Source organism: Megalops cyprinoides, chromosome 6 (assembly GCF_013368585.1).
Source record: "Megalops cyprinoides isolate fMegCyp1 chromosome 6, fMegCyp1.pri, whole genome shotgun sequence".
Classification (NCBI taxonomy): Eukaryota; Metazoa; Chordata; class Actinopteri; order Elopiformes; family Megalopidae; genus Megalops; species Megalops cyprinoides.
Window position 1 is genome coordinate 34,814,827 of NC_050588.1, and position 14,576 is coordinate 34,829,402.

The window sequence follows — 14,576 nt, forward strand, 5'->3', positions numbered from 1 at the left end:
TGTGTTAACCAAAAGACCAGAAAAGATATGGGTTAGATTCTTAACATCAAAAAGCCTCTTGAGGAACCAGCTCCAGTGGCACCTTTGCTAAGCTTTTTGCAACTGGAAGAGAGTACTCTGTGCAGAATAAAATATACATGATACACGCCACAGCCTGTAGGGTTAGTTGCAACACTGTTAGGGTAAAGCAGTCTTCACAAACATGGAGTAATATATTCTTTCCTGTTTAATTAGTGAATATATATGTATAATGTATGGGCCCTGTAGCTTTGTCATTTTTTTAAACCTTGCAATAAGCTTTTTTTCCCCATCAGTTTCATGTCTATGAGCTTTTTAAATGCATGAGATGTGTCGTTTCAGGTACACTACGGAAGCCGAGAGCTAAGCCTTTTCACGTTAAGTGTTTTAGAATGTCCGAACATTTGTATTCTGCCTTTCGGCTCATAAACACCTATACTTTGTCCTCTAGTCGATTACACAGCACACCAGTTAGGCCATAAAAAATACAGACTACAGCTTTTGCTACATGAAAGATATGATGAGCACAGTGCTGTTTGTCATCCTGTTTGTCATCCCAAAGGAACACTAATTTTGCAACATAACATGTCGCCGGCTTTTAGAAAAGCTTGGCTATGTTGCATTTGTATGAGCCAGGTAGCTGCTTTTGACGTAGCGCTATTAAATAGAGTAGAAACTATGCCGCAACGGCATAAGCGGTTCATGTGCTGGGCGGGTAAAAGAATGCATCCATGTTTTCTTATTTCTGACAATTAAAAACCAAATGACCAATGGAAATGCGGGACATTATCTCAATATGCGGGATGCGGGACAAAGGGTCAAAATGCTGTGCAGTACAACGCAAAGCGGGGCACCTGGTCACCCTAAATCCAACACAAGCGAAAAACCATACTAAGTCAACAATACTAGAAGCATGATTAATATATGCTTCTAGTATACTAGAAAATGATTAATATATTACCTTAACTTATGGCAGCACAAACAGGGTAGAAATGAACTTAAATAACTGAAGCTTAAACGTTAATTTCATTTACAGATGATTTGCAGGTGCTTGTATAAGTTGCTTTTAAAAATATTTTATGAGGAACATTATTTTCCATTATAGATGTTGTCTACCTGAAAAAAGAAGTAGATGGTAGTCTTGATGTGTCCTTATTAGGAATCTTTTAACAGCCCAATCAAAAAGTGAACGCCAAAGAATCTGTAGCTGCTTCAGCCATACTTGTAAGGGATCTGGTCCGATAATTAGCACCAAAGATGTCTTGGCAGAACCGAGAATACCCACCGCACATTAAAGGTTGAAACCAGAGGCTTGGGCATGTGGATTCACATGCATTCTTCGGTTGCATTGTACGGGTGTAAAACAGACAGAAAACAGATACCAGCCGATGCAGTGGTTTCTGCATGTGCCACATTCTGAACTTCACTGCCGGGAGTGACGAGTATTGAAGTGTGATGTAACCTTGTGCAAACATCTCCGGCGTGTGTGCCTCAGCCAGCACAGAATAAGGTGGCCTGGCCATGTGTGAAGGAAAAGTGATGTATATCCCTCAAAATCTGCCGCACGGCAGACTCTCTGTGGGACACGGCCCATGGGCCTCACCCATCTCAGTCAGGAGAGATATGAAGTCCGCCGGACATCAATCACATGCAACCCGGACAGGAACTGCTGACAACAAGAGAGACTTGACGGCGGCAGTTGAGCAGGGCCTTAGAAAGCACAGGAGCCCCGAATGGGATTATTCAGCCACAGATGGACACGTCAAAACTCCTAGGCCTATTATAGTGTGTGTGGGGGTGGGGGGCAGGGTGACAGCAGGGTGTAACAGCTATACAGTTATAAATGACAGCATGTAAACCTTACCATGGCCAGACCTTTCCATGGCCAGAGATTTTGAGTCAACACCAAACTGTGAACTTCCCAACTGGCCCTTAAAGAGCCCTTGTCTCTAACAATGCTCTTGTCTCTAACAATGCACAGAACATAAAAGCAAAAATAGTTTTACTTCCTAAACCCAATGCTGCCTATTTTTTTTCATTTATTTGTTTTTTTTTATTCGGTAGAATCCCTTTTTTCCAGGGTGACTTGCGGAGTATTAGAAATTACAATGCCGAACACAATATTCTGCTGCTACTAACAATAAGTTGCTTTTCTATCAAACGGCACCTTCCATGGATCTAATTGCTTTACAGTAGGGAGCCTGACTGCCTCTCAGCCTCCACCAAGCCAATGCACAACAGCCATCCTGCGTCAGAGGGCCTGCGTGGCACTGTGCCAGGGGTGGCTACCGCACTGGGTGGTGACTGGATAAGTACACACAACAACAGAAGGTAGATTAGGGCCCAAGACTGTTTATTTCCTCCTCTTTTGGGGTGTGAGAGAGAGAGAGAGAGAAAAAAAAGGCAAAATAAACAACTTGTCAAAACAACATAACTGACTCAAAATAAACCCTCTCCTGAGGAGGGAGATAGGTCCTGAAAAATGCCAGTTCAACAGAAAAAAAAAGGCAAACAAAGAGGGCTTGGCGCAGCTTAAAGCAGGCTCAGGATGAGTCCAGGGCTTTCTCCCAGACAGGCCCCGGGAGCGGTGCCGGTATACAGGCCACTGATGAGGCAATAAGTGGCAGCTGCACTGATTATTGACAAGCTGCAGCTGCTACAGCGCCCGTGTGCGGGCCCGGTGCGAGCCCCGTGCTGTCCGTGGTCCCGTAGCACTCTTAGTCTGCTGCAGCACCGAGAGTGCAAGACGGCCATCGGCTGCTCTTTGGGGGGGGGGTTGTGCCTATTTTGTTTGGAATCACCGTGGATAACTAAGGCTCGTCTCACCTTGACAACCGCTTCACTCGCATGGGAGTACTGAAGCAAGACAAAAGCAATCCTCAGATACGCTCGTACGCAGCCAACAGCAACCGACAAAATGACAATGACGGGCGTGGACGCTCATTGGGGGCCATCATCGGAACAGCTCACATTCGCCTGACAAATCTTAGGGTGCCTCAAAGCGGTGAGATGAGGAAGCCCTGGCTGACCTACCCATTCCTATCTCTGCCAAAACGAGGCCAATTTGTTCTGCTGCTGTGAGATCCTGGTCCCCATCTAGTTTCGAACCCTGGTCTTAGGGGTTAGGACTACTCACAGCAAATGCCTTGCAGGCTGTGCCACTGGTGACCCACACACAATGGACAGCAGCTGTTGTTTCCCAAGCATCTGAGCTGTGCTTTCACCACCTCTTACAGTGTCACAGCTCACCAGACAATGTGTATCCTGGAACACGGGAGCACATAAAAGGCAAAAAGGAACCATTGCAACAAACCAATAGCACAAGCCAGTATTTAAACCAAATATAAATCATGAAAACTACATAACTCAGCTAAAAAATGGCAGACAGGTGTACAACAGATTTTTAGTTCAGTCAACTGAAAAAAGACAGATGCGATTAGGATGAACCCAGGGACAGCCTGAAGAGTGGATTCCGCGGGCGGGGTGGGTGGGGGGGGGGGGGGTTGGTGATATTAGAGAGTGTGTGAATCACTCTGCTTTCCCGAGCAAGAAAGGAAGCTCATCCCACCATTGAGGGGCCAGGGCCGAGAACAAGCCCTCATTGTACAGCCTTGAAGTGGAGGGCCACATAAACGACAAGGGCTGTGATTGTAGAAGGAGGCAAAGTAAGAGATGGCCTGCGAGTACCTGAGGAAACAGAGGACCAGTTAGGCTGCTGAGTTTCAGAGGGCGCGGAGTAAGCTGGGTCCTTTTGGCAGGGAGGCCAACAAGGAGAGCTGTGCCATCATCCAATGGGAAAACACCAGAGTTTGGATCAGGTATGAGTCAGGTCTGTGGTAATAGACCAGAAGACTACCTAATTTTTTGCAATATAGTAGCAGAGGAGTCAAGTCGGCATTGTAACTTTTTAGGAGAACACTGCCAAATGTGCCTCCAAGGTTTTTGGCATTTTGTGTGTGGGGGCTGTTCTGTTCTCTAGGGAAAATGAAGAGGGCCAGGGTTGGTAGTGACTTGGGCATGAGGAAAAATGTCTGACTCGGAGAGTTCAGCTTCAGTTGATGAGCAGTCATCCAGGAAGAGATGTCTGTGAAACATGCAAAGATTCTTGAAAAGACCTGAGTTTCAGAGGGAGAAAAACAAAGAAAGTTTTGATTGTCACCATAAATAATGTAACACAAAACAAGCCGTGGCATGGGGAGCTTCTGACATTCCTCATGACATCTGAAAACCAAACCTAAGCTGTTTCAGTATGTGTATTCAAATATTTACCTTGTTTTCAAAGTGTCCTCCTGTGGAGACTGGAGACTTAGATTATTTCAAAACTGTTTGCTGGCCAAACAGAATGCTGAGACTGTCTTCCTCGGCAGAGTCCGGAATGTCAGCAACAATCCAATGATGACAGCTAATATTTGTCACCCACCACCACCACCAAGCTATCAGCTCGGTCTGTCTCTCTCTAGCCTCTCCTTCTATTCCACTCAATGCTTTTTTCTTGGCCTGGTGTCTGAAAAGGACACACTGTCTCAGCAGTTGCACAGTGGTGCATAACTTTAAACAGCCAACTTCTCTGTGGTGTAGGAAACTATCTCACTAATTAGACTCAAATAAACCTTTAACAGCCGTAAAGTTGATAACAGCAAAAAAAGGTGCAATCTGTGGAACAAAGCTGATAAAATGTAAATTGATGAAATCTATGGCTTTAAATGAGAGCACAGAGAAATTCCACATGTATATCCACACTGTAAATATCACAGGCAGACAGTACAGATTTATTTTTTTACTCTAAACTTTTAATATATCCTGTATGTGAATGAGTGAATTTGTCCCTGAGAATGAATGAATGAAAAGCATACATCCGCACAGTTCACCTTTCTTAAAAATCCAGAGGTACACATTTTAAAGCTTCTGCATCTTCTTTGCAGTGAATACAACAAGTGAGCAGTTTTGTCTTTCAGTAAAATTTATCAAAAGGAAGAGGAAAACACATGTTCATGAGGTGTCAACACAAAAAAGCCCCAGAGAATCAGGATCAGGCAAGAGGCAAAAGACTACAAGCTGCCCGCTGACGGTTCCAAACAGCAAGCACCCTCCAAAAAACACACCCTCCAAATTGGATGCAGTTGTGAAGTTGGAAAGACCTGGCATGCTAGAAGAGCTTAATCACTTGCCCACTCTTGTGGCGAGGATGCCTTCATGTCGCAACAAACTGCTGAGACGGGGCCATAATTTCATATGATTTCCACATATACATAATCCCCCCTCTCCCAGGAGTGCTTCGGAATGGACCTTGGAACAGGGCTATAATCCTCGCTGCATAAGTGCAAGTCCTGCTCATGAAATCTTCAGCTGCCTTTGCGAGCATGGGGCTCTTTATCAACCAGTACAGGAACTCACTGGCTCTCGCTCCACTGGCTTTATCTGCCAGTGACTGAGGACAGAGGAAAAATATTAGACTTTTTAAAATTATCAACTTTTCCCTGGAACCATGCTAACCTTATTCTCCCCCTCCCCTCTTCACATTCCCTTTTCATGGAAAAAAAAGCAAAAAAAAAAAAAAAAGAAGCTTTTTGTCTGATACCTGGCCATGGAAAAAAAATACATGAATGAACATCAGCTAAGTGAGTCAGAACCAATCGATTCTGGAAATTCCTTACATTGTAACATGATGACTGCTTCACAAAAGGCCAGTTCTCTCCAAGTGCTCCCAAATGTGTCTCACCCTGGAAGATTTGCAATGTAGCTTTCAAGGTGTGTTTTCTTTCTGTGCCAATCTAGTATAGGTCACGCAGATATTTAACGGATGGAAATATGAGGACTATTTCATCATGGATGAATAAGAAAAGCAAACATGGTGAAAAATGAATAGATATAAGTGCTTGTAGAAATACCCCACTTCATACGGCCTTAAGTCTTCGTAGGATTTTGTGAGACCTGAATATGTTTGATGTGGATTTTTTAGCGGTAATTTGTAAGACAACACACAGGTCAAAAGTGTACATTCATGTCTGGTGCGGGGTAAAATATCAAGGAATTACATGGGGAATAACTTGTATTTCCATACAGTAACACAGTCAAAGACCAAAATTCAGTCCTGAACTCTGAATGAGACAATGACGCATACTTAAGTATTTCACAGTACTCACACTTCCTCACAAATTCAGTGGTCACTGAAATCAGCTGACAATATTGCACAAGAAAAGCAAACCTAAGCGTAACACTCATAAAACTTTTAGTGAAAGTTGAGGGCAAGGCATACTTTTTGCAAATTGAGTTGAGGAGTAAATGTTGAAGTTTGTCCACTTTTTGTTTACCTTTCTTTGAACACAAAAAAAAGGAAAGTTATGATATGAGAGCGGAGTGCAGGTCTCCTTGATGAAGTGTGCCTGAAGCATGCCTTCTTCAGTCGCTCCCCAGTGGAATAAAACTGGAGAGGTGGAACTGCTCAATTAAACTTTATTTCCCTCTCTCCTTCCTGAAAATATGTTGCCACTCTAATTTCATGTTGTTGAATCAAAGCAAGCTGTTGCTGCCAGCAGTCTCCATGGAACGAGCTGCAAATGAACAGGTTTGAATCAGATTGGAATAGCAGCATGCATCCAGAGCACAGCAGCAACTCACATGGAGATGTTTTTGTTTTTTTTCCTCCCTCTTCAAGCATCTCTGTGGAGCCGTCACTAACAGGCTCTTATTTTCATTTCTTTTTTATTGTACCCATTTCAGCACTGGGGGTTGACTTTGGCCCAGTTGAAATATACTCTCTCCAGCAGATTTCACACACATAAACAAAGCAGTCATTTGATCAGTGACGACGTGACTCTCGTGCCTGATCACCAGTAGGTCAGGAAAAGCCTGGTGACAAGATCCAGCAGGGAGTAAAAATAAGTGACAAAAAACCTAAAATACATCATTTTTCACACTGTGCTCACAAGAAGAGCTAGTTGAGAACAACTCTACATATCAGTGCATTTATTTTTTGTTATGTTGGTCTAATAAATCTGCATAAAATACAATATATTATACAAAAATATAATCTGTTGTCTCTAAATCCACAATCAAACATGCTCAGAGGATTTACATTGAATCAAACATGAAGTGTAGGTTTCCCGGGTAGAGAATGTTTGCTTTACATTAAAAAGTTATTTTTTTAGAATTTCAGTATCATCTAGAACAATAAAATACATTATTGAGACATAAACCCTTGTGTATGCCACACTTTTTCAATGAGAACAAATATTGTTGGGTGTTAAAAAGGACAGATAGAGCTAGCTAGCCAGCACACTGTCTAACTCAGTAGCTGAGTCATTGGCTGGCTAAGTAGGCAAACTAAACTGTACTTGGTACCCAGTGTACTACTTAGCAGTCAAACCAACTGGAAATGAGGGTTTAATGCTATATATTAGCTTTTAAAACATCTCCTGTGCTGCTGAATCACTATCTATTCACAAGAGGCTCAGAAATACAGGTCATGATTACTTGATGGGAGGATAAATCTCAAGGTCTGAATTAGTGTCAAGCCTTTGCAGCAGGACTGTTATGAAGCTATGGTTTGAACACTTCAATGAAGTTGGTTCTTTGCATCTTTACATTTTAGCATTTTGCCCCATATGCAGGTTTGCTTAATCTCAGCACTGGGATTTCCAAATTTCACTTGAAAGAATAATCTAGGTCATGCAATGTGAGCCTCATCATACATTTAATGTGCACTACAAAACTGCAAGAAAGGAAATTGTCCAATTAGCAAGAAGACTGTATTATTACTGTGCAACATTTCCTTTCCAAATATGCATAATTTCTGCAAGAGTGTCTTTCATTTCCAGCCACACTAAAAAGGGCAAAGAGGTAAGGAAGCAAAGAAAGTCCTTACAAGACTGTTATCAAGAGAAATACATCAATGAAAACATTACTCAAAGATTATAATATAACGACATGACTATTGCTCTTGTAGCAATTAGTGATTTTTTTTTTAGAACACAGGATCTGGTCCTACTACCAATAGTTTCAAGTGTGTTAGCACTTGAGTCATGGCAGTCTGCACTAGCTCATGTGATGTGTTCACTGTGTTACAAGACAGCCAAAGACATTCTACTTGAGGTTGATCTATTGGTTATTTTGACACTGCTGTGGGACCAGAAATTTCAAATGTGTTAACACTCAAGTCAAGGACACTCTACTGGAACTCATTTGATGTTTTAGAAGACAGCAAAAGATGGTCTATTCAAGCTTTTCTGTTTCAATGACACTGCACTGGAACTTCTTAGAGGTACTGTAAAACTGCAAAAACAGCTAAATAAATACATTTAAAACAAAATATCCAAATGCTGAGAATGCTGTCAATAATTTTTGACTATTAACTAAGCAACCAAACCAACATGCAATGTTTCACTCAGCCTCTGCTAAAGTCAATACATCCCCCGCTTTTAATTAATCAAATTAATGCAAATTCATATGAAGAGTATTGAAAGCTTTGATATTTACAATTTATTGTCTCCTGTCAAAGACAGTTATACTGTGCAATATGTCTGACATCCCCCCAGAGGTACCTGATGAATCTTACTTCATTTATAATAAAATGGATCCCGAAAGGTCTAACCATTGTGCTGCGGCACTTGCATATATTTTCGAACCCACACATTGTTTCACGTACTTCAGGGAGGTGGCTGGAAGTTCACATGTTTTAACACTCCCGCTATACTCAAACCAAGGTGACTGCCAGACAGTCTACATGTTCACAAACCCACTGGTACTGTTCAGCAGTATAATGATAAGAATCAGCCGGAGGGTTCACTCCTGACACCCTGCCATACACTAAGGGCTCACTCCCTTCCACAAATCCAATACATATGTTTTGAGCCAACAGTGTGAGTGGCTTCAAATAGTTTCTTCAGCTATTAAACATGAAATGCACAGCTATGAACCTTATGATTTACTGTATATGCTGCAAGCTCACAGCTTTGACTTTTTCCCCTTTTCGTTCCGTATTAACAAACAAGATAGATCAGGTTGACATGATCATTCATTTCGTTTAGGACTGATTTATTATTCGTGTTTGATGCAGTAAACATGAACATCACTAATCTACAAACGTGGGTGTGTTAAATTAGTAAACTAATACACTCATTGTGCTCATTATGATTTATACACTGAAAACACCCAGCTTCCATTATTCCTTCTTTCTCTTCACAATGAAACAGATTTGCTAGCAGAATACACAAAACTGAATATTCAAACTTGTGAAGTATCAGTATTTGTTCATTTGAATGGTTGGATACTCTTTACATTGTGATAGATCACAAGGAAATATAGCCTGGAATTTCATCACATTTGTTGGATACATGTATTGTAGCATATGTATATAGAGTATGAATAATGTATCTTAATAGTAGTCAAAGTTTTCCAGTGAGCACAAACATTATTTACTAGCCAGGTACCGAGCTAGTTAAATCAGTAGTCATCAACACAGTTTATCCATGTGCATTAAATTTGGCCTCATCCAAGGATGGCAGGCAATAAGCTACTGATGATATTGCTCCCCCAATCTGAATTTAATTATTTCATGTCCTGTGAAATAAATGAAATGGCCATTTCATTCACAAATGTTAAAGTATTAACATACTGTGGGTAAAAAAAAAAACTTTTGTTAGCAGTTACATCTCAATGGGCAATTTAGCCTTGGTAGGCTATCCTAGAACAAGCTTCACTGGCACAACAGACAGTTCTCACAGGCATGTTTTGGTGGACCACTGAGAACATAAGAACATATGATGATGAGAACAGGCCATTCGGCCCAACTAAGCTTGCCATTTCTTAATTAGAGAGTATCCAGAACTGCATCAAGTCTAGACTTGAACACAGCAAGGGTCTCTGCCTCAACTGACCTGGCAACCTATTCCATGTATTGATAACTAGATAGACATAGACATTAAAGTTGACAATGTATTACTTGTACTTGGTAGCCAGTTAGCTATTTAATTTTAAGTTATTTAACCAGTTCATTATGTAGCTGGCACACCAATACTTTGACTCTCACAGAGTTTCATTTTAAGCCAACTAGTTAAATTAACAAGCTAACTAGCATCTTAATTATATATAAAAATGCATTGCACCCTTGTCCTGACATGCAAAAATTAAACATTAAATAACTTCCTCATTGACATATAGCAGTGTTATCATTCTCCTCCATGACATTGCATACATTTGTATGCATGGTATCATTTGAATCCATAATATATTTTACCAATATAAAAGATTACTCACACATACATACTGTCTTTAAGTCATTAGAAACACTTTCAAACATAGGTCTGTCATGAAACTATACTGACTTAAGATACGTTTGGTGGCTGAGGAAATTGAACCATTGTGAGTGGAGTTGCAGGAGTAAGTTGTGAAATTTAGGATTCCATTAGTCAAATGAAATGAAAATCAACATTTCTGCACACACATCAGCATTGTGTTTAGAGTAAAAAGTGAAGTTTATGTTTAGAAAAATCTCAGCTCACTATCAAATATGGCTATAGAGGGTCTATTATATTTTAGATTTTTTTGCATCTATGGATCTTGGGGGCCTTGTTCAAATAAGCCTGGGGCCTTGTTATGAAATGCAACATGTACTGGGACATTATGGCCAAACACCTGGTTCCCTCTGCCTCTCCTGTTTATGTTGTGGCTTTTTTGTTTCTATTTAAACAGGGATATGAAGAAATATTCACTTACAATTTGATGAAGGATTTTAATACTCATGCATCAGAAATTCCAGCCTATTTTTTGTTCCCTAGCCATAATCATTTGTTGTGTTTTTTGAAGTCCTCTGAGCATTTTATTTTTTGCCCAGATTAATAAAGATCGGTCATAAAATTAAAGCCTCACCTGAGGGTGACATCTCATAGGTATTATATCTTTAATGATTTGTACATTACATATTCATAACAATTTCTAATAATCAATCATTTAAAGAGCTATACTTCAAAAATAATATGAGAGGCCATACACAAACACAATAGCTTAGCTCTTTCTTGTTTTCTTGTCTGAAAGTGTTGATGTACATTTCCTTTTTTCCTCTTCCCTCTAACTTTCAGTTTGTAGAACATGCTGATAACAGCATCGTTGACACAATAGCAGTTTCTGATGGAAGTAAGGATGGATTAGGGTTCTTCACAGCCAAATGAAATATTTACAGCCCACTGCTGGCTATTAGACATCTTTGACTGCTGACTGACAGGCAAGGAGAAATTGAGGAGAAAGAGAAGCTTCCGCCAAACGAAGCCATTCAACACGTTCCTATATGTTCTCTTCATTGTAAGCTTTCAAAGTGAATTGTAGAGAAAGGCGGGAAGAAAAGGTTTCAATAAACATTTTCTACTCTTAATTTTCCGGAGCTTTCTCTTTGCCATTCGGTCCCACATTGCGTCATGTTCTTGCTGCATGTAGTTCTGAATTGGTTCAAAGTGATTTACATTTTTGCGCTCTCGAGGATTTGGATCTGCAAAAACAAAAAAAGTGACTCTGCATCCTGAGGACATTGTCTCAAGCATGTGCTGGATTTGAGCAGTATTTTTTTAATGTCTTTCTTGTATTGTAATTACTTTCCTTTTCGTTTTCTTGTTTGATTTCTTCAGTTGCTTCTCTTCACTGTCTGGAGCTAAGTCCTCAGTGTTTGTCTTTGTGTCTCTTCCTACATGCAGTTTTCTCCACCGTGGGCGGCCTGTCCATCCCTGCTTGCCTTACTCCGTGCTTTTACAATGAGTTGTATGTTGGCAGACATTGCAAAGCATGTTATTGGAGGATTATTTAAAACTTTTCCCTGCATTCCTACAGGGATTGAAGGATGATTGCAAAATGTTTTGCCTGGAGCTCTGTGCTGTGCTGCCTTTTGAATGCTGTACATTTTCCCAATGACCTGACACTCTGCAAAGCCTGCTGGTTTGTTGAAGTAAAAATCACTCCACTTGCCTAATTTTTCCATTAGACTTTCAAAACATGTCTCTATAATGGATAACTTTATTACATGAATTACTTTTTAGTTTGTATTTTTGTAGAATAAATTGACTTATGTCACAGAATTTTTTTTTAAGTTTAACCTATACAATATATTCTTGTACTTAAACTTGGGGTGTGTCACCCACCCTATGACACTAGTAAAAATTGAAGGTTTTAGCTGGTAGCGAATTTCAATTGCGGAGAGCACCTACCCAATTTAAATTACGGCAACCATGTTTTTATTGTGCACCCTACCATAACAAGCATATTGTTCTGACGGCTGGCACACACAGCAGAATGAGTACATACATCAAGCATTGAGGTGGACTGTGAAGGGGACAGGGATCTTTGAGAGGCAAAATGAGCCTTTATGACTGTATACATTATTTTAATATTAAATTGAATTACTAACTGAAGGTTAGTCCATTTGAAATATTGATTTTAAAAAGCTTTCTCCACAACATTATACATGCAGACATTTATAAACAGTATATTTGCAGTACCACTACACCATTATCATACCATACATATGGTTTAAAACTTTGTTCAAAAATCAGTTAATTTCTCATCCCACACAAGAGAGTGTTTTGACTGTTGATTCGTATGGTGATTTTTTCCATAGTTTGAGCTGCAGAGCTGATCCTGTGCTAAAATACAGTGCATGCATGTCAGTAGCAAGTGTCAGGGCCAACAACCCTGTGACCATCCCCACACAGGAGAAAGGCTGCAAGAAAATTGAGTCAGATGAGAATGGAAAAAAAAAAATACATCAACTGGCAGTTTGCCATGGTTGGAAAGAAATCCAAGTTCTTATCTCCCTGGCCAAGAAAATTTCACAGAACATGACATTTTACCATTACTGCTTCTTCATAGATTATTATTTTTTAGTATTATCTTAAAATTTGCCATTTGAACTTATCATTCACCCTGAATTTTTCTAATAGCATTCAGCCTATTTATACTTAAACAAAATGGGATGCCATTAAAAATGAAACGCATTAGTTCTTCATTGTTAAAGTAGTTTTTCCATTATATTGAACAAAATGCAGTTTTACATGATCCTTGAAAATGGGATTATGATAATTTCCAAAAAAAAAATTGTAGCTCCCATGCAATTTTATTTTTAATATTGGATTTGTAAGGGTTCAGTTTAACTAATAATTGATTATTATCATTATTGGACTATTGTTATTGTTATTATTATTATTAGTAGTAGTAGTAGTAGTAGTAGTATCATTATTATTGTTGTTGACTAGGTAATACAATGTTATTACAATAAGCACTGAATTTAATATTGTTACAATACAACAGTTACATTATTATATACACATTACATACTTTATTATATGCATATTCCATTATGTAATCCTTCCCTTATCTGAATGATTTGCTATATATCAGTGTCTGTATATTTTAATCAGGGGGAGACAGTATACAGACACATTTACACTTCTTGCTGGCTTTCCTTTGAGAGAAAAACTCAATAAACCTTTTGATGAATTTGTTTTAATTACTGATCACAAAGGTCAGAAGGTCGTCACTTCCGTTTACCTTCACATAGTCCTGAATGGTCTACTCTACAATATCAGAGGGAATAAAAACAACAGTGCATTCATGCACCGTGCTGAAGGGGACGAGAGTCTCTAAATAGTGTATGAAGTACATAATCTGTTTTGGACTATCAGGTGAAAATAAAGTCTGCATGGAGGAGTTCAGACACTTTGGTTATATTCCACAATGCATTCCAGCCTCTGCAGGAAACAAACAAACATAAAATGCAATCAAGAAACTGTTCAGCAGAAAGGTATCCATGCTGAGATAGTGGTTTTGAATTCCTCTTCCAAGCTGATCACACCTTAACATCTGAGAATAAAAATAACGTCTGTGTCACTTACTGGTTATATTCATAACAGGATTGTGCAGAGAACCATGTCAGAGGAATTCTCTCCTGTCTCACCACTGCCAGTGTGGTACAGTAGCCAGAGCAATAACAATTGCTTGATCTGAGAATCTCTGTAGTCAATGCGGCGCTTCAGATAAAGCAGATGTGTGGGTAAAGGAGTTCTATGGGCTGCCTGTACTGAGTCATGGCTTTTTTTTTTTTTTGAGGGTGGAGAGACATCTCTAAAGTTTACCTCTGCAGGGGATGTTTGATAAATAATAAAATATGAGCAAATGTATCACGTAAGACAGACAGAAAATATCTTACTTGACTATTACTTCACATATTTGTGGAAAAAAGAAACCTAAAATGAAAAAAAAAAATACATGCAATAACCAAGTACCAAATTCTTCTGAAGAAAACACTCTTCAGTTAAATTGCTCATTTAAACTTCTTTTTATTTATGTATAGTAATGGAATAATTTCAAAGTTTTATGTCACCTCCCATGGATACCTTTGGTATATGGATGAATACTGCTTTCAACCAGATGGTGCATAGTCACTCCCCTGCATTAATATTTAAAAGACTGAGGACAAGATTCACAATTGAGGGATTGTTATTTTTTGTATTATACTGTAATACCCTGTAAACCTATATGAATCCAATAACGTTGTGACTGAATTTAATATTATATGTCTT